Consider the following 19,361-nt stretch of genomic DNA (forward strand, 5'->3'; position numbering starts at 1 on the left):
GTCTGAGACCGGTCTGACCGGTGATGCCTTTGCTGGTTCTAATTCGGCCAAAAAAGATGATTTAATTGTCTCGACCGAGGCCCAGGATTGGAGGGTTCCTTTCATGTCGTATTTGAGAGATCCTCGTCGTGGCGCAGAGAGAAATATTCGGCGTTTGGCTTTCAAGTATGTTTTGATTGACGATGAACTTTATCGTCGAACTGCCGAAGATTTGCTTCTCAAATGTTTAAACTCGGATCAGGCCCGGGTTGCTATGGGTGAGGTTCATGAAGGTATTTGTGGTACTCATCAATCGGCTCCTAAGATGAAGTGGTTACTTAGAAGAGCTGGTTTTTATTGGCCCACCATGCTATCCGATTGTTTCAAGTATTATAAAGGATGTGAAGAATGTCAGCGGTTTGGTGATTTGCAATTGGTGCCTACTGCGTTGATGCATCCTATTATTAAACCATGGCCATTCCGAGGTTGGGGGTTGGATTTCATTGGACAAATTAATCCTCCATCTTCAAAGGGGCATCGCTTCGTGTTGGTTGCTACAGATTATTTCACTAAATGGACCAAAGCGGTTCCTTTGAAGAATATGACACATAAAGAGGCAATTGAGTTTATTACTGATCATATTATTCATAGATTCGGCATTCCACAAACTTTGACAACAGATCAAGGTACTTCATTTATATCAAAAGAGGTGTGTGCCTTTGCCGAATCTTACAAAATTAAATTGCTCAATTCATCTCCATACTATGCTCAGGCCAATGGGCAGGCCGAGTCTAGTAATAAGATTTTGATCAAACTTGTCAAGAAGAAGATAGAAGAAAATCCTAGGAGGTGGCATGAAGTATTATTCGAAGCATTATGAGCTCATCGTATATCTAGACATGGTGCTACTCAGGTTACTCCTTTTGAGCTTGTGTATGGTCAAGAGGCCGTTTTACCCGTTGAGGTGAATCTGGACGCATATAGATTAGCAAAACAAAATGACCTCTCCGCTGTTGATTATCATGATATGATGATGGATAATATTGATGAGGTGGCCGACAAGCGTTTGAAGGCTTTGAAGGAAATTGAGAAGGACAAGCTTCGGGTGGCTAGAGCCTACAACAAGAAGGTAAAACTTAAGTCTTTTCAGGTTGGAGATCTAGTTTGGAAGACAATTTTGCCTCTTGGGATGAAAAGCAACAAATTTGGCAAATGGTCGCTAAGTTGGGAGGGTCCATACAAGATCATCAAGGTTATTTCCGGTAATTCATATATGATGGAGACGGTGCAAGGTGAGCGTCTACCTAGAGCTATCAACGGGAGATACTTGAAGAAATTTTATCCTAGCATATGGCAAAGTGCATGAAGACAAAGACGGCCGGTATTATATATCGCCCTTAGTTTTGTTTTTAAACTTGTATGCTCTGTGTAAAACAGGTACATCAGGATAGTTCTTGCTTTTTGGCTTGTGAAACTCACCAAAAAGCAGGGGGGCATATGTTGACAGCCAAATTTGGCATCTGCTGAGGCCGACCGGTCGGGCCGACCGGTCAGACCGGTCTGGTCTGTATAGTCCGAGTAGAATTAGGGTTTTTGTAAAGAGTCCTCATGTAATCCTACTCGTGAAGGGGTACGTCTTCCCCGGCCTATAAATATAAAGGCTAAGGCCGATTGAGGTTATTCCCAATCGAATCAATACAAAAATCGCATTACTTTTATCTCTCAAACCCTAGCCTTTTCCAACCCTAAATTGCTTTCTTCCTTCGTCCAGGCGGCGTTTGAAGACGTTCTGAGTGGCCTGCCGACCTCAGAGCAAGCCTACGTTCACGAGCTCCGACGGGGTCCCTCCCGAGCTCGCTGTTCTAGGTTTCCAGCGAGCCCCTGCCTGCACCGGTCAGACCGGTCGGTGGTACCGGTCAGACCGGTCCGCCCAGGGTTTCGCGGGTGTTGATCGTTTTGACGATCGTTCGCGCGTTCTAGCGCATCGAGTGTGTTGGCGCAATTCTGTGTCAACAATGATGTAGAATCTTGCATTGGGTGAACTTTGGATGAAGATATTCAAGTTAATAATTAGAGGGAAAAGGGTATATAGAACTGGAAACAAGGTCTCAACAAGCTTAATCACGTACGCATAAAGATCACCTGATTTTATCAACAGCTTCATTAGATAAACTCTCCACCGAATTATTATATAGAAAAATTTAGAAACCCGCCGATTTAATCCAATTGCAATAAACCAGCAATATAATCTGCAGTTCCTCACCGAGCAATTAGATCGAGGAGATGGTGCAAGAACATTTTGCTCCACATGTACCTCCTTCGCCTCTTCCTTCTGTATGCTCCTCTGCAGTTAATAAGATAACCAAAAGGAAGGAAATCAGAAGAAGAGCACCAAAGGTTCAGCCATATAATTTCGCAAGAATATTACCATCGCAAACTACAGAAGCCTATTTAAGGCAGGGAAGCAGCAAAATAGTAAGATTCGTGCCGCCCTCTCATGCAAAGAAAAGTTCAGACAAGACAAGACAATGTCATGCAGGCTCATCTAACTCCTAAAGCACTGATTGAAACAAAGCTATGGCCACTCTAGGAAACGTCCCCTACTGAGTAGGGAAATCTTTGTGCACCCAAACAAACACACACAGAAATCCACCTCTATCAAAATCAACGACCCACAACTCTTTCATGATGGGCTCATACCATCCAACGGCCTATCTTCTTTGGATCATCCCGCACATCACCTCCACCCCCGCCCTCCCCACTCCGCGCCTCGCGTACTCGCCTCGGTCGCGAGTTCGATCCCCACCGGCGGTGATTTTGCCACACACAACGCGAAAAAAGAAACGAAGGGGCAGACCCGCAGCCCTCCCCGCACCCCCTCCCAGCGCCGCCTCCCCGTGCCCCTCCCAGGGTTAAAAAAACCGCCCGGAACCGGACCGGTTACAACGGTTACCGGTCTTACCGGCCCGGACCGGTTTCGGTTTCGGGCGGTTGGAAACCGGCCCAAATTCAAATTTTAAATTTGAATTCCAAAAAATGGAAAAATCCCAAAAAATTTCTAAAAATACTTCAAGTTGCGACGAATGTAATGGTGTCAAAATTTTTGAAATATTCGTTGACTTAGCATATTTTGCGGGCATTTGAATTTAAATCAAAAAAGAAAAATAAAACGGCCGGGCCATTAAGGCCCAACGGCCCGTAACCGACACTTAAGGCGCCCCCCACCCACAGAAGCCTCAGACCGGCGCCCCCCTCCCCATTTCCCCCTCCTCCCTCCAGCCGCCGCCAGGACGCCAGACCGGCGCTCAACGCCGGATAGCCGCTCGGATATCGCGGCTAGCCGGCCGGTAGCCCCGGTTAGCCGGCCGGCGCCCGGATCTAACCGGCCGCACCGGTTAACCGGCCGGTAACGACGGTAAACCGACCCCTAGAGGCGGTAAGCCGGACCGGCGCGCCGGTAAGCCTTCTGAAGGTTTTTTTTCCTTTGAGTTGATTTACAATATTAGATGATTTGTTTTAGGATTTAGATGTATGATTTAGGTGTAGTTAGGATTTAGGTAAGATTTAAGTGTATGACGTAAGGATTTTGGTTGATTTGATTTAGGTTTATTTAGGATTTAGGTAGAATTGAATATTAAGGTGCATATATGTTTTTAGGATTTATGTGATTGATATGTCTTTGTTGTCCATTTGTGCAGATAGACAATGTCAGGTAGAGATAAAGATGTTGTATGGGAACATGGTGAAAATTTTTATCCCGGATGGCGATGCAAGTATTGTAATACGCAGAAAGCAGGAAGTGGTGCGACTAGATTGAAACAACATTTGGTTCACCGCGGGGCGGAGGCGGTCCATTGCAGGAGTGTGCCACCAGATGTGCGGGATTATTTTCAGCGTGATATTGAGAAGGCTAGGAAGGCAACTGCTGAACGGGCTCGAGAGAGGTTGAGACGGGAGAAGGCTGCAGCGGAGGGAAACAATCCCGGTGAAGAAGAAGATGAGGAGACTCAGCTGCAGCGTGCCTTGGACCTATCGAGAGCGCAAGCAGAGTACCGACGGAGGTGGAACAGAGAGGAGGTGCATACGAGCATGGAGGGGTAGTGGTTTGACGAGGGGGAATCCTTTGCAGAGGATGTTGCGTAGGGCAACGTCGCAGAGGGAGAGTCCTGCGGTGGAGGACTATAACGTGGCATCCGGTGGGAGAAGAGGAATGACCCAACAAAGAATGGATACAGGCTCCTGGACGCAGAAGGGTAGGAATGCAAAGGAAGCTATTGGTAAAGCTTGGTCAAAGTTTTTCCATTTTGCGGGAGTACCTGGAAGACAGGCTGACAATCCTTACTTTGTCAGCGCGGTCAGGGAGACACAGAAGTGGGGTATGTTTTCTTTCATTCGTATGAGACCTATGAGCTTACATTTCTATATCTCATGCTTTTCATATATTTGCAGGTGAAGGTATCGCATCACCAACTGGACGGGATATTGATGGCAAGTACCTTGATCAGAACGAGCAAGACTTGAAGACGAGGTACGTAAAGTTTCAGAAAGATTGGCCCTTATTTGGCGTCACGCTGATGTGTGATTCATGGACTGGGCCGACGAGGATGAGTGTCATCAACTTTTTGATATACTGCAATGGAGTCATGTGGTTCCACAAGTCTATTGATGCGAGTGGAAGAACTCAAGATAGCACATATTTAGTTAGGGTATGCTCTAAACATGTCCCATTCAGTTTGAGTATCTTTTGAAACTTACTAAAGATTCTACCTATTTTGACAGGAGATTCGAAAGGTGGTGGACAAGATTGGACCGGAGAATGTCGTGCATATAGTCACCGATAACGGCTCGAATTACAAGAAAGCTTGCAAGGCAGTAGGAGAGGTGTATGAACACATTCTTTGGACACCTTGTCTAGCACACACCGTCAATTTGATGTTGAAGGATATAGCTCGAAGGCCCGAACATTCTGGTACGATCAAGCAATGCAAGCGAATTTCAAATTGGTTACACAATCATAGTCAGTTGAATACAATGATGAGGAACGCAATCGGTGGTGAGTTGGTCAAGTGGAATGCCACTCGATTTGGAACCAACTAAATGTTCCTAGAGAGCATCTATCGGAAACGTGATCGTTTCATGCAGTGGATGGCATCTACTGAGTTTTTACAAAGCAAATGGGCAGATACCGAAGATGGTCGATTTACTCATTCCAGGTTTTCAAATTTGGAGTGGTGGGATGGATTGAAATATGTCATCGACACAGTTCAAGCAATATACAAGTTCCTTCGCTTCGCTGATCAGGACAAGCGGCCCAACATGTGCGAAGTTGTGATGGCCTACCAGAATACGAGACAGGAGTTGCAGTCTTTCTTTCGAAACAATGTTTCCACTCGGGCGGAGTATCTTAAGGTTTTGGAGGATAGGATGCGTGACATGTTCATAGGCACGTATGTGGGTCCAGGTAAGACTATACGAGTCATCTATTTTGGAACTCTATTAAACTTATGCTTATTTGAAGTGATTTATATTTTCTAGCTGTTGTCCTAAATCCGAGGTATTCATACACGATGGATCCAACTCAAGAAATGTTCCGTGGACTCAAGGATACATTTGAGCGCATGACGGATGTCCAGAGCGCCGTGCAGGCATTGCAGGAGCTTGAGGTGTTTTGGCAGAAGGTTGGCGAGTTTGGCAGTGAAATGGCAATGAGAATGGTGATGGATCCAAAGACATCCCCATGTAAGAGGTAGTCCGTAAGATATTATTGTTTTCTCTATTTCAATATATTACTTACATACTCGGTTGCACATACAGCGTTGTGGTGGATGATGTTCGGATCAAGCACTCCAAAGCTGCAGTACCTTGCCATGCGGCTTGTTTCACAATGTTGTTCGTCCAGTGGATGCGAGCGCAACTGGAGTACTTTTGCCTTGCTGCATACAAAAGTTCGCAATCGATTATCGCACAAGAAACTTAACAAGTTGGTCTATGTCAACTACAACCTTTGTCTGTGACTAGAGGAGGTCTCCGGCCCACCGATACGTGAAGAAGGTGATTTTATTGACCACTTGGCCCATCTTTCATTTTATGATGAGAATAATCCGGTGCGGGAATGGATGGAATTTGGTCGATCTAACCGGGCTCCAGTTCTAAACGAGGATGATGATGATGGAGACGTCCCTCTCCCGTCTCATATTGTCAGCGATCAAATAAACCTCTCAGATCTACGTGACACTACGGGGGATGCTTGCATCAGCGATTCGGCACGTAGACATGTGGGTGACACTCACCTAGGGAAGAGGAAATTCCAGAGGGGGCATACGAAGGGTGACTCGAAGCATCAAAAACAAAAAGGAAAAGCAACAGCAAAATCAGTGAACAGCGACACGTCCACTGATGATGGCGATGGTGAGCGTAGTCCACCGTATCAGGAGACTGGGGATAGCAGCTCCGCTGGTGATGGTGACGGTAGTGACGGTGCTGATGCTGGTGGTGGTGGTGGTGGTAGTAGTGGTGGTGGTATTCCCATTCGTTTCACAGATATACATTGCACCTATATATGCACACCTGTTTCTGATTATGAGTACTAATTATTATATATGGTTAATTGCAGGGGAGACTCAGTTCACACATGCTACTCAGGACCCCGATCATGGAGCACCGGAATCGCCGAGGAGAACGGTTGGACCGACGGACTACGACAATCCACAGTATTCTTCTTCGTCCTACAGCGATACCTCGCAGTCTTTTCACTATCCCATACCTGACATCAGCATGCAGCCACAGACGAGATGTGTGTACGAATGAGAAGACCTCCATTTTTACACTATGTTAGTTCAGGAATGAGAGACAACATCGGCGTGGACAGGGCAATATTGGCAAGACTACAAGGCTGAACTGCTTAGAGTGCGAGGTTTGAATGTGATGTCCATCGCCAAATACCAAATGGCGTCCAGAATGGGGGTCTTCCCATTCTTACGTTGAACTATTATTAATGTGTATCAGTGACTACTGTATTTGTAGGCACGATTATGACTTTGGTATTTATATGCACGCGCATTAATATTGTATATCTCTGCATAATTATAAATTATTACTTTGGTGTGGTATTTTACATTAATATGTGCATAGTTTATACCAAAATTTCCTTTTATTTCACACCACGGAACCAATTTAAAAATGCCGGTTTATTTTGTTCAAAGACCGATAACCGGTGAAACCAGTCCGGTTTTACCATCAAATCGGCCGGCTAACCGTTACTGGCCGTTTCAACGGGACCGTTTGAATTTAATTTTGAGTTTGACCGGTATGAACCGGTAACCGGTCCAACCGGTCTGGTTAACCAGAACCGGTGGCCGGCGGTTGGGTGAAATCGGTCGGAAAAAAAACCTTGGCTCCTCCCCGTGGCGGCCGAGGCCGCAGTGGATGGCGGCGGCGATGTGGTGTGCCATGGAGACCTTGTGCTCAGTGCCCTGGAGGCCTCACCGCCGCATCCCCGCTCCGCCGTGCGCCCTAGGCGGCGCCTCCGCTTTGCCGTCGTCGCTCCTCAGGGTAGCGCGTCCCACCGTCGATCCTTCCACCCTCAGACACGCCGCCGTCGCCGCTGGGGGAAGGGGCTCCGCGGCTGGCCTGCTATGCTCGTCGTCCGCGGCCGGCGTGCGGCGCACCGTTGGTCCAAGGCCGGCCTCGCGGATGGGGAAGGGTTTTTTTTCTACTTTTTTTTGTTCCAATTCCAATCCCTCCGACGCCGCCTCTCTCGGTCTCTACCGACCGCCCTCCTCGCTCGCTCGCTCTCTCCTGACTGTGCCTAGGGTTTCCTTTCGATCCAATCGAGATCTGGTGCTCTCCTCGCGCGGGCAGCGACGGCGGCCGCGGCTCAAGCAGGCGTGTGCCGTGGGAGCGGCTGGCTATGGGGCAAGCGCGGCTCGGGCGGGCGCGTCGCGCACCGAGGCGAAGGCTGGTCCGGCTCCGGCCGCCGGCGGCGGGAGGCTCGTGGGCCGCGAGGCCAGCACGGCTCGGCCGGGCGCGTTGTGCGACCGCCGACAGCCTCCGCGGTTCCGTCAAGGAAGTGCTCCCGTCTCCTCGGACCTCCGCCTCCGAGCCCCCGCCCCTCTTCGACGGCACAACCAGGTAGGCTTTGTTGGCCCAACAACTAGATGTTGTTTCCACAGTTCCTCTTGTGCGAAAAACAGATCTGGATGCAAAATTTTAATCCATTTTTTCCGGACCCGTGAAGGTTGTATGTTGCGTACCACTGCCCGTACGCGCAGCGCGCTTGGATTGCCAGGACTACAAGGTACCTTCATATCCACTGTTCTTTGATTTGTTGAAGCAGTCTTCGGGAAGAGCTTGTGTCGTGCTTTAAAAAATGAAGATAAATCGTTTTTCTGTTCCCTTCTTCTGTGCAGGGTTTGTAGGACAACATCAAGATAGTTGCAATTGATCTTGCTGACAGGCCAGCATGGTACAAGGAGAAGGTTGATCCAGAGAACAAGGTGTGCTTGGTTAATCTGTTCCTCCTTCCCTAGAGCTCAACAACCAGGTGAAAAGGAGAGAGCTTGGATTTGGTTAATTACATTGATAGCAATTTCGAAGGCCCTTCATTGCTTCCTGATGTATGAAATATATTGGACTACGATCCCCGTTATGCTTGCAGTAGTTTTGCAGGTTCGTTAATGTCTGAATTCTCTTCGCAGGATCCTGCAAAGAAGCAGTTCGCTGAGGCGCTGCTTGCTTTTACCGATGCTTTTAACATAGCAATACTCATCTATAGTAAGGAAGATGTGTCCGACGAAACTGGTAACAAAATAGTTCGCATGTTTGACTTGTTTGAAAATGTTTTTATGTTGTATAATATGCTAATTTTCACATGCGGATCCTTGATTCCAGTTGCTGCTCTGGATAAAATAGAAGAGGCCCAGGGGGAATATAACGACGGACCATTCCTCCTCGGTCATTTCAGTCTGGTATGTGACTGAAACACAAGGAACAATTCCTCCCTGCAGTTTAGTTCAAAGTCAATTCTTTGATAGAGTTGTGGACCACAGTTGACATGTGGTATTGTCGTGATTCCTTGCAGGTGGACGTAGCATATGTGCCATTTATCGGAAGGTTTCAGATATTCTTTCAAAACATTAAGAACTACGACATCACAAAGGGCAGACCCAACCTGCAGAAGTTTATTGAGGTAATTCTGACTGATGGATGCTAAATTAGGCTAAGTTTTATGTCAGTGCTACATTCACTTACACTGTGAATGGTCATTTCTTCTTCTGTCAAGGCCCAAGGCAGTATGGCTCAAAATGGCAGCTGTTCACATTCTCTTGAGTTTGCTCCATTATAACAGGGCTCTATCTGCCAACAAGTGATATTGATGTAAGCATTTTCATTTTCTCTTCTCAATATATGTGACCATTGCCAATCCACAGCTGGAATAATTGTGAAACTGTAGATTTTGCCATGTTATAATGGAACAAACATTGATATATACTACTTGAACCCTTCCCTCTGCACATCCATTTTTTGCAGTTTCAAGCCTAGATGACTACTTTTAAATAGAGTCATTTTAGTATTGCCTGTGGGTTGCTACATGCTTCGTGTGGGTCTGAGCAAATTATGAGTTGGGATGGGAAGAGCTGATATTTCTGCATTCAGTTTTTTCCAGGGAACAAGGTTACCATGGATGAAGCGTTAGCACGGGCAAGCTACTATTTCTTATAATTGATCTTTCCTTACTATCTTGTTTGATGTATCTTGTTGTAGTTCTTGGAAGCTTTCTTGCAGGACTGAACAAAATTATTGCTGATCGGTAGTATCCGAATACCATGTGTATGAGTTCTTTAGGGTGAGCTTTAGTATCCGAATACCAGATGGTATACAACTAATTATCTTGCATCACTGTATCGTTAGCACAGGCAAGTAGCTTGCGTATTTCATATATATCATTTGCATCTTACAAGTTGGCTGATTACCATAACATATATCAACTTTTACTTTAGTTGGGTGATTATATGATGTCACCATAGCGTTAGCACGGGCTCCTGTTGAAGTGTGGGCTATGACAAATATCCCCATGAGAGAACAGCGGCCTCGGTTCTTAAGCCGAACAATATGCCAATGAAAATTTGAATCAAGTCTCCGATGATGAGCTCTCGGTAAACGCTCCGCAAGGCGAATCCCAGCAAGACAAAGATAACCGACATTGGAGGATTCGCCGCCGCGCTATCCGCAGAAGGAATGCCACTGCACAAGCTCAACATGCCCCTGTAGCACCTTATGGCCCACGCAATTTACAATGGGACTTCGATGAAGTAGGTGGACCAGCATTCTGCAGCCTAGTAGTCAACTTGGTTGAAGTAGCCATATTGATGCAAAACTTACCAGACATGCCAGAAGTTCGTTGAATGCAGTGCCATACCAGAGAGGCCCTTCACCAGATCAACAGACAAAACCCGATTCCTTCTAGTTCCCGCGATAGCTGCACCCCGGCACGGCCACAAGAAAATCAAGAAGCTAACCAGCAACCACGTCTGTTCCACCACCAACGTCCAAGATACCAAGACAAGAGTTGCTACCCAGACCCATCAAGGGGCCGTGATCATGGTCGTGGTAATTTCCACAATGCACGAGAAATTATCAACACCCGACGCCACGGACGTCCGGCGGATGAAACCGATCGTTTCCCTGCGTTCAGCCAAAACATCAACTACGTCGAGTACCCGATCGGCTTCAACCCTGTCAACATGTAGAATTTGAAGAAATAAGATGATAAGCAAGACCCTCGTCAATGGCTTCGTATTTACTCTACTGCTATTGAACTTGCAGGAGGGACAAACTCTACAAAAGTAATCTACTTCCCGATGGCTTTGGAATCCGCACTCCTCACGTGGCTTGAAAGTCTAAAGCATGACTCAATCCACTCATGGGAGGACCTGAAGCAGCTCTTCGTCGACAACTACCAGGGCTCCATACATCAACCCGCCACTCGCCACGACTTGCGCTTGTGCAAACAAGAACGTGGCGAGACCTTGAGGTCGTACATCAAGAGGTTCTTCGACACTGGCTCCACCATCGCCAACATTGCCGATGATGATGTCATCGACTGCTTCCATAATGGCCTCGCCACTCAGCAGCTCTATTGTGACTTCGGAAGAAACCGACCCCACTCGGTCATGGCCCTCCACGACATGATGCTGGAGTGGGCTGATCAAGAGCGCGACCGCTTTCCTCATCGCGATGATAACAATTAGAAGCGCAACGGCGACTCGTGCTCCGACAAGAACCAGCGTAATTTCGACAAGAAATGCAAGCCAGATGACACCGTCGCAATGATGGATCGAGGCCAGCATGGCAAGAAAGGAAGCCAACAAGACGACTTCCAGAAGCTCCTCGCCAAACCTTGCCCTTTACATCCAAAAGCAATGCACACGATCCTCGAGTGCATAAATTTACGAAAGTCTCTCTAAGAGCACCCACTCGAAGAAGACAAGAAGAAGAAGGGCAAGCAGGGCAAGGAAGACAATGACAAGGATGGACAAACAGGTTTTCAGCAACCCGCCAACACGGTCAACATCATATACGGAGGAGACTCCACCTTCAACAAACACGCACAGAAACTGGCCTGGCGTGAAATTCTGAATCTAGAACCCGCCATCGCTAAACCTCTAAGGCATAGCGAGGTCCCGATCACTTTCACAAGGGAGGATCAATGGACCAGCTTCTCCGAGCCAGGAAAATTTCCGCTCGTTCTTGACCTAGTGGTAGCAGGGTCCAGACTCACTCGAGTACTTATTGACGGAGGCAGCGGACTAAACCTCCTGTTCGCAAGTACCATCGCAAAGATGGGATTGGACATCTCCGACAAGTTAACTCCAAGCAAGGCTCGGTTCTATGGCATTGTACCAGGAAATGCCTCTACACCGATTGGCACTGTCATACTACCGGTCACCTTCGTCACTCCGGACAACTACATAACAGAGCTTATCAAATTTGAAGTGGCCAACTTCGAGTCCTCATATCACGCCATATAAGGACGACCAGCCTTGGCTAAGTTCACAGCCATCCCACACTATGTCTACCTGCTACTCAAGATGCCAGGAAGGACAGGAGTTCTCACATTCCGCGGCGACCTCCAGAAATCGTTCGAGTGTGAGAAGGAAGCTATCACCTACGCTTCCACCAACCGCCTGCCAGACACTTCAGGAGAAGTACTTGCGGCGGCAAAACAACTCTTTACGTCAGGGATGGAAATCCCTACAAAGAGGGCAAACCATTCTGCCCTGAAACCACCCGACAACGTGTGTGTGAAGGCAATCCAGCTCCAAGATGGCGACTCCTCCAAGACTGCCTTGATCGGGATAGGGCTCACTGATAAATAGGAAAGCATGCTCGTCAACTTCCTTAGGGCTAACCAAGACGTGTTTGCATGGAAACTAGCAGACATGCCAGGCGTGCCCAAGGAGTTGATCGAGCATTCCTTAAACATCAAGGCAACAGCCGTCCCCAAGAAACAGTGCTTGCGGAGATTTTCAGCCGAGAAAAAGGAAGCCATCAAAAAATAACTCGCCAAACTACTCGCGGTGGGGTTCATCAAGGAAGTTTACCACCACGAGTGGTTGGCCAACCCAGTTCTCATCCTCAAGAAGAACAATAACGAGTGGAGGATGTGTGTCGACTACACCGACCTCAACAAGAATTGCCCAAAGGATCCTTTCGGGCTCCCACGCATCGACCAAGTCATTGACTCTACGGCCGGCTGCATCCTACTCTCCTTCCTTGACTGCTACTCGGGCTATCATCAAATAGCCCTAAAAGAAGAAGACCAGATCAAAACAGCGTTCATCACCCCATTCAGGGCATATGAATACAAGACCATGTCCATTGGGTTGAAGAATGCTGGGGCGACTTATCAACGAGCTATACAGCGTTGCTTCGCCAATCAGCTGCACGGCAACATCGAAGCATATGTTGATGATGTAGTCGTCAAGACAAGGGAACACGACTCATTCATCTTTGATCTTGAGGAAACCTTCAACAGTCTTTGCAGCTTCAGGTGGAAGCTGAATCCCACCAAGTGCATCTTCGGTGTTCCATCCGGAAAACTACTCGGCTTCATCGTCAGCCATAGACGGATCAAAGCAAATCCAGAGAAGATAAATGCTATTATGGACATGGAAGCACCAGCAACTGTCAAAGATGTCCAGAAGCTTACTGGATGCATGGCAGCTCTGAACAGATTCCTCTCAAAGCTTGGAGAACGAGGCCTTCCTTTCTTCAAATTACTGAAGAAACAAGACAAGTTCCAGTGGTCCCAAGAGGCAGCCTATGCACTCGAAGATCTCAAACAACACCTTCAGTCACCACCCATTCTCACGGCTCCAATGCCTGGAGAAGAGTTACTTCTGTACATTGCAGCTACTACCCACGTCGTCAGCACGACAATTGTGGTAGAGCATCCAGAAGAAGGGCAAGCCTTCGGCGTCCAACGCCCTATTTACTTCGTCAGCGAAGTCCTTTCTGAATCAAAGGTACGATACCCATCGATTCAGAAGCTTCTATATGCAATTCTCACAACTTCAAGGAAGCTACACCATTACTTCGACGAATACAAGATCTTAGTCGTAACCGATTTTCCACTAGGGACATTCTCCATAATCGGGATGCGACCGGCCGCATCTCCAAATGGGCAGTCAAGTTGGGAGCACTCGAACTACGCTTCAAGCCAAGAACAACCATCAAGTCGCAAGCACTAGTCGACTTCTTGGCTGAATGGAGGGAAAATCAAATCCCTGCACTAGCTAGCATCCCAGATCATTGGATTATGTACTTTGATGGTTCCCTTAATCTGGGCGGAGGTGGAGCCGGTGTGCTCTTCATCTCCCCCAAAGGCGAACTACTCAAATACATTTTCCAAATTCTCTTTGAAGTCTCCAACAATGAAGCAGAATATGAAGCACTTCTACATTGTCTTCGACTAGCCGTCTCACTCGGCATCAAGAGACTAGTCGTCTATGGCAATTCCCTCTCGTTGTTCAGCAAGTTAACAAGGAGTGGGATATCAACAAAGAAACCATGGATGCCTACGTTGCAGAAATCAGAAAGCTTGAGAACAAGTTCTCAGGACTAGAGACTCATCATGTCATCCGCGACAACAACATAGCAGCCGATGTCTTGTCAAAGCTTGGTTCTGATCGAGCAGAAGTCCCCCCGGGAATCTTCGTTCACGAACTACATCATCCTTCCATCATCATGTGACACCCTAGGTGTTTGAAACATGAATTATAATGACACCTTGCATTTGATCATGCATCATGACCATGTTATGCCATCAAACACCTTTGCATTTAAACATTCCTACATCTGTGTATTTGTGCATATATTTCTCATCATGATTAAAGCATGGAGGAATAAGCAATTCAAAATACCAATAAATGAAAATTGAGCATAACTCCACAAATATGGATCAAATAAAGTTTTGCTCAAAACAAAAGTGGTAGGGTTTCAAAAATAGAGCAACTCTCGTGTTGAGAAATTTTCAAGTTATTGCATGAAATTTTGAGAAAAATTTGAAAGTGCAAAAAGGGTTTTAAATCATACTAGGAGAATCTGGTTTATAATTCAAAAGCTAAGCCTCAGATGAAAAAGTGGTAGAAACAAAAGTCGAAGACCTCGAAATTCTGAGCAACTTTCATATTCAAACGTTTTCGAGCACAGTTCAAATTTTTGGAGAAATTTCAAAGTCAAACTATCTTCACTCTACTCTCTTTACTTTCTCTTTTCTCTCTCCCCCTCCCCTATTTTTGCGCGCTGGCAGAGCCAGGCCGCCGGCCAGGTGGCCGATGAGCTCTGTTCGCCTCACCCTGCCCCAGGCCACCGCCGCGCTCAGGCCCTACGACACCGCCCCGCTCGCCCACTCCCCACTTGCGCGAAGCTCCACTCCCCCACGTGAATCCTCAGCACCCAATCGTCTGCTCGCACCCGCCGCATGCGACGCCGGCACTCTGCCCACCGCCGCCTGCACCCAATGGCGAGCACAGGGCAAACCCGCACGGCCACCCCACGCCATCTTTCCCCCGCCCTGTCACCTACAAAAGGCCAACAGCCCTTGCTCACGCGCACGAGCACCGCCGCCCACACCATTGCTGGCCGTCGAGCTCACCTCCGCGCGGAGTCGCCACCCCAACCCTCTACCGCCTGATTCAACCCCCCATCAAGCTTCCTTGCAGCCTACTGAAGCTCCCTGGCCAAGACACCCCCTCCTTCCCTCGCCGGAGTGATGCCGCCGTGGCACAGAACAGCCGCCAGCCGCCTGCTCACGCGGACCCGCCCCTCCCGTCCACTTCCGTCCACGCCACGGCCACCAAAAGGTGTGGCCCGAACCTCTCTAGCCCGTCCCCCTACTCCCCCTCGCCGCCGGCGACCACAGCCGCCGGAATCCGGCCGGCCATCCACCTCCCCTGCTCTGTCTCCGGCCAAGGGCTGATGTGCAATTTATTTTATACTTCTAGGGAGTTTTCTGCAAGATCCAAGGGTTCCTTTGTAAATCTGCGTTTATGTTTTCTAGTTTTTCCAGCGAATTGTAAAATAGATATCAAATTGTAGAAAAATCATAAAAGGGAAAATGAAGACTTTTTGGAATCCTTGACAAAATATCTAACCTCTGGAACCATAATATGACAAGTGTTAGTTAGAAATTATTGCTGTAAAAATAGGATTATGTTTAATAGTGTATAAACGCTAGTTGTACTTGTCTTTTTAATAAATACTGTTTGGAGCAATTTCATACTATGAAATTTTTATGGTAGTGTATTCCTGTCATTCTAATGTTACTATAAAAATTTCAGACCCACTAATATTACCTAGAAATAGTTTTTGATAAATCATTTGGTAGGCAAGGAAATGGTGAATCTATTTGTGCAGCATGTTATGTTGTAGATATACTTGTGAAATTTTTACAGAAGGTTACATGTTAATAGATAACGTCTGTATAAAATTTTGAAAGGCTTGAGACATACTTAACCCTAGGTTTGAATAAATCTTGGTTTATACTTCAGTTTGATAGATTTATTTATTCTGGTTGTTATAATATGTTTAATGAGCTGAAATTTTTACTGTTGCCTTAATTATCTTCCATGATGCTATAGAAAAAGTTGTAAAATTTCTGTACATGCCTATCTAACCTAACCAATATATGTTAAGGAAAATAGTAATAAATAGGGGAAAATAGTGCATATGCTGGGGAAAATCTGATATTTTACTGTAGCCCTTAATTGAGTATTTAAGCATGTCTTCAAATTTTGAGCTTCCGGAACTCAGTAGTTTACTTTGTATAAATTTATCTTTACACATGCGCTAGAAAGGAATCTTATTTTTCATGCTTGCTGTTTAACTTCATTAATTCAGGAAAATTTACCACAAGCTCATCTTAATGAATCCAATATTAAGTTAAAATAACATTACCACCACGTACATTCTCTAGCCTGGGGAATTATTTTTGGGTCACTAGGAATAATTGTTTCAATGAATTTTTCTGATTTACCTGATATATAAAATGGCCTGAAAATTTTAAGGGTAAACTCTTTACTCAGAGATGCATCTCACCTAAAAATATCAGCACCAGTACATGCTTTTAACATTAGATATTGTTTTTCCGTAATGCCCTAGTGGTAATTAGGTAGAAATGCTTTTTCCGCACTTCTATAAAACAAAAACAGCACACCCAACTCTTTTATGAGTTAGTATAGAAAAAATTAATACTCTATAAATGACTGCCTAGTAAGAAGAAAATGAAATAGTTGTTTTCCTTGATTTTAGTTTTGTTGGATTACAAATTTATAGTGGAAGAAATAATAGTGTCATCATCACACTACTCATGCATGTTCATTTCATATAGAATCGACCACTCTCGCTGACGGAATGTACGAGCTGGTGCCGGAGTCCGAGAGTGAGCAGCATGAAGCTCAAGTTAATCTAACTGAAGTTGCTGAAGACTTGAACCAAAGTTCAAAAGAGCCCAAAGCTAGCTCTGCTCAGGAAGGCAAGCCCCGGAGCATAACCCAGTATTTTTTTTTACTTATTATGCAACTTACTATATTTATTTACTTGTGCATTTAAGTTATTGGAATTGCTTGGAACCTTAGTTGCATAACCCTAGGTACCTATGTTTGAATACTAGCATGTATAGGTCGCTAGATGACTAAGCTAATAGTTCGGTAGAAGTCGAGTGATTTCCTATCACTCGCGAGAATTATAGGAGTTGGATGCTTACTACACACTGCAATATAAGATTTACGGGCGGGGTTGTGGTACTGTGATACCCCGTCTGTGTAGTGAAAATAGATAAGGCTGCTGTGTGTGGTAGTGGTGGTTAAGCATTTGAACGTACTAGCTACATGCCGAGAATATGGTAATCGGTAAGCAGAGTACTTGATCGGCCCGACAAGTGGACTCTCCTTTCACCTTCTTTGAACGTTGTTTCTCATGCGCGCACATGCGGGTGCAGATTCGTCGTGCTCTATAGTTGAGGACGGTGACCCTGTTCCATAACCCGGAAAGAAAGGGGAAATGTTGTCCGTGTGACGACGGAAGTTGCACGTGATGTGTGAGTTAGGTTTGCCTTGCAAGGTTAAGAAATTCGTTTCGAATCGTCCGCTTCTCACGGTATGGGACTGCTTAAACACTTTTTCCACATACAATAACAAATGGAAGATATGATGATGAATCTTGTTGGATGATGAAAGATAATTGTTTTCTACCATGTATGCTATTGGATAGATGCAAATGTAGAATGGTAAATTGAACTAGAACTTGAAATCTAAAATATGAAAATAAGGACTTACTCTTTATTGCTTTTCGGCAAAAACAAACCCCTCAAGCCAAAAGGCCTTGCATGTCTTGTTAGAGGACTAAGTATATCCTAGTCGGGTAAGTCTTGCTGAGTATTAGTATACTCAGCCTTACTTGTGGCTCAATTTATTTCAGGTGAAGCTTTTGAAGATATGATAGCTGGCTTGACTTGGCCGTGTACCCTTCCCCCTGGTTGGTCGGTGGAGTGGGATCCGTCCCCGGCTAACGATGATAATGCCGAGTGATGTCTCGTACGGGCTTCATCGTGACATCCTATATCGTCGATTAGAACTCGTTTTATTTTCCGGTTTTATTTTCCGCTGCAGTTAAACTCTGATGAACTACTTTATGATTTCGAACATTGAAGTACTTTTATGAATTCGAACTCGGTTTGTAATAATAATTCAGTTAAGATTCTGTTATGTAAGAAATGATGCAATGTTATAATTTCTGGTCCCGCCTTCGTGTGGGCTATGTTTGCTTTGCCGTTCCTGGAGGCTAAGTGGTTTTATCAGGATTTTACCTGAGGGACTGCCGATATGAGCCGTCTGAGGTGCGAGTTAAACCCCATTTGCCTTTGAGATGGTGGTTAGCGCACTTAAGCCGGTTTTGTCGGCGGTTCTGCCACAGCTATCATCAGAGCAACAAAGCATACCAGAGAATAAAAACTTGACTGAAAAATCCATTTTTCCTAAAATTTGACAACAAGAATTGCTTTGCAAAATGCGTTGGTTCATTAAGGATTATGCTTAGTCCGTAAAGCCCTAGGGGAAATTATGGGAATATTATTAGGTGGCTATCTAACTTATGGTTTATTTATATCTGACTTTCAGCACTTTACATTTCTGTCAAACCTTACTCACAATCGACCTTTAAATTCTGTAACGGCGCACCTACGCTAAGATAAGAAGGTAAGGATCCTCAGTCAGCTGAGGGAGTCTGGCCTTCCCGTCGGTGATGCGAGCTGAACACTGCGCTCAAGCAGTGGCCTACTTGAGCTACTGCCAATATACTGACCATCGGTCGATTATATTGGGAGTAACGGAACTCGTGAATACACTATCTCGGTGGCGTATGTTAACATTGGCCATATAGCGGAAATTGTTTGGCTATCGTTTCTATAGTGAACGGTAATGTATGGGGACGTTTTCATGAGTGCTGGCATGAAAGGTTCGAAGGATATATATATATATATATATATATATATATATATATATATATATATATATATATATATATATATATATGTTTTCAATCTTCTGTAGGTACGCTAACCTCGATTGCGTTTAAGAACGATTAGCATCCGGCTAGTTATATATAGGGAGAGACGTAGATTGTGCCTTGCCACCGGCACTAACCCCATAAGACCAAAGCTATTTGGCAGTTGTTTATTTGTGAGGGCGAATATGTCGTGCATGCATCATGATCATAAACTGAAACCACATCCAAAATGAGTTCTGGTAATGGGAATCTTAAGGTTGCACATGAGCACGTTTTGATCGATCGCCTAAGGTCTATCTAGATATCTGCATTTCTAC

This window comes from Panicum virgatum, chromosome 3N, assembly GCF_016808335.1.
Source record: "Panicum virgatum strain AP13 chromosome 3N, P.virgatum_v5, whole genome shotgun sequence".
NCBI classification, from domain to species: Eukaryota; Viridiplantae; Streptophyta; class Magnoliopsida; order Poales; family Poaceae; genus Panicum; species Panicum virgatum.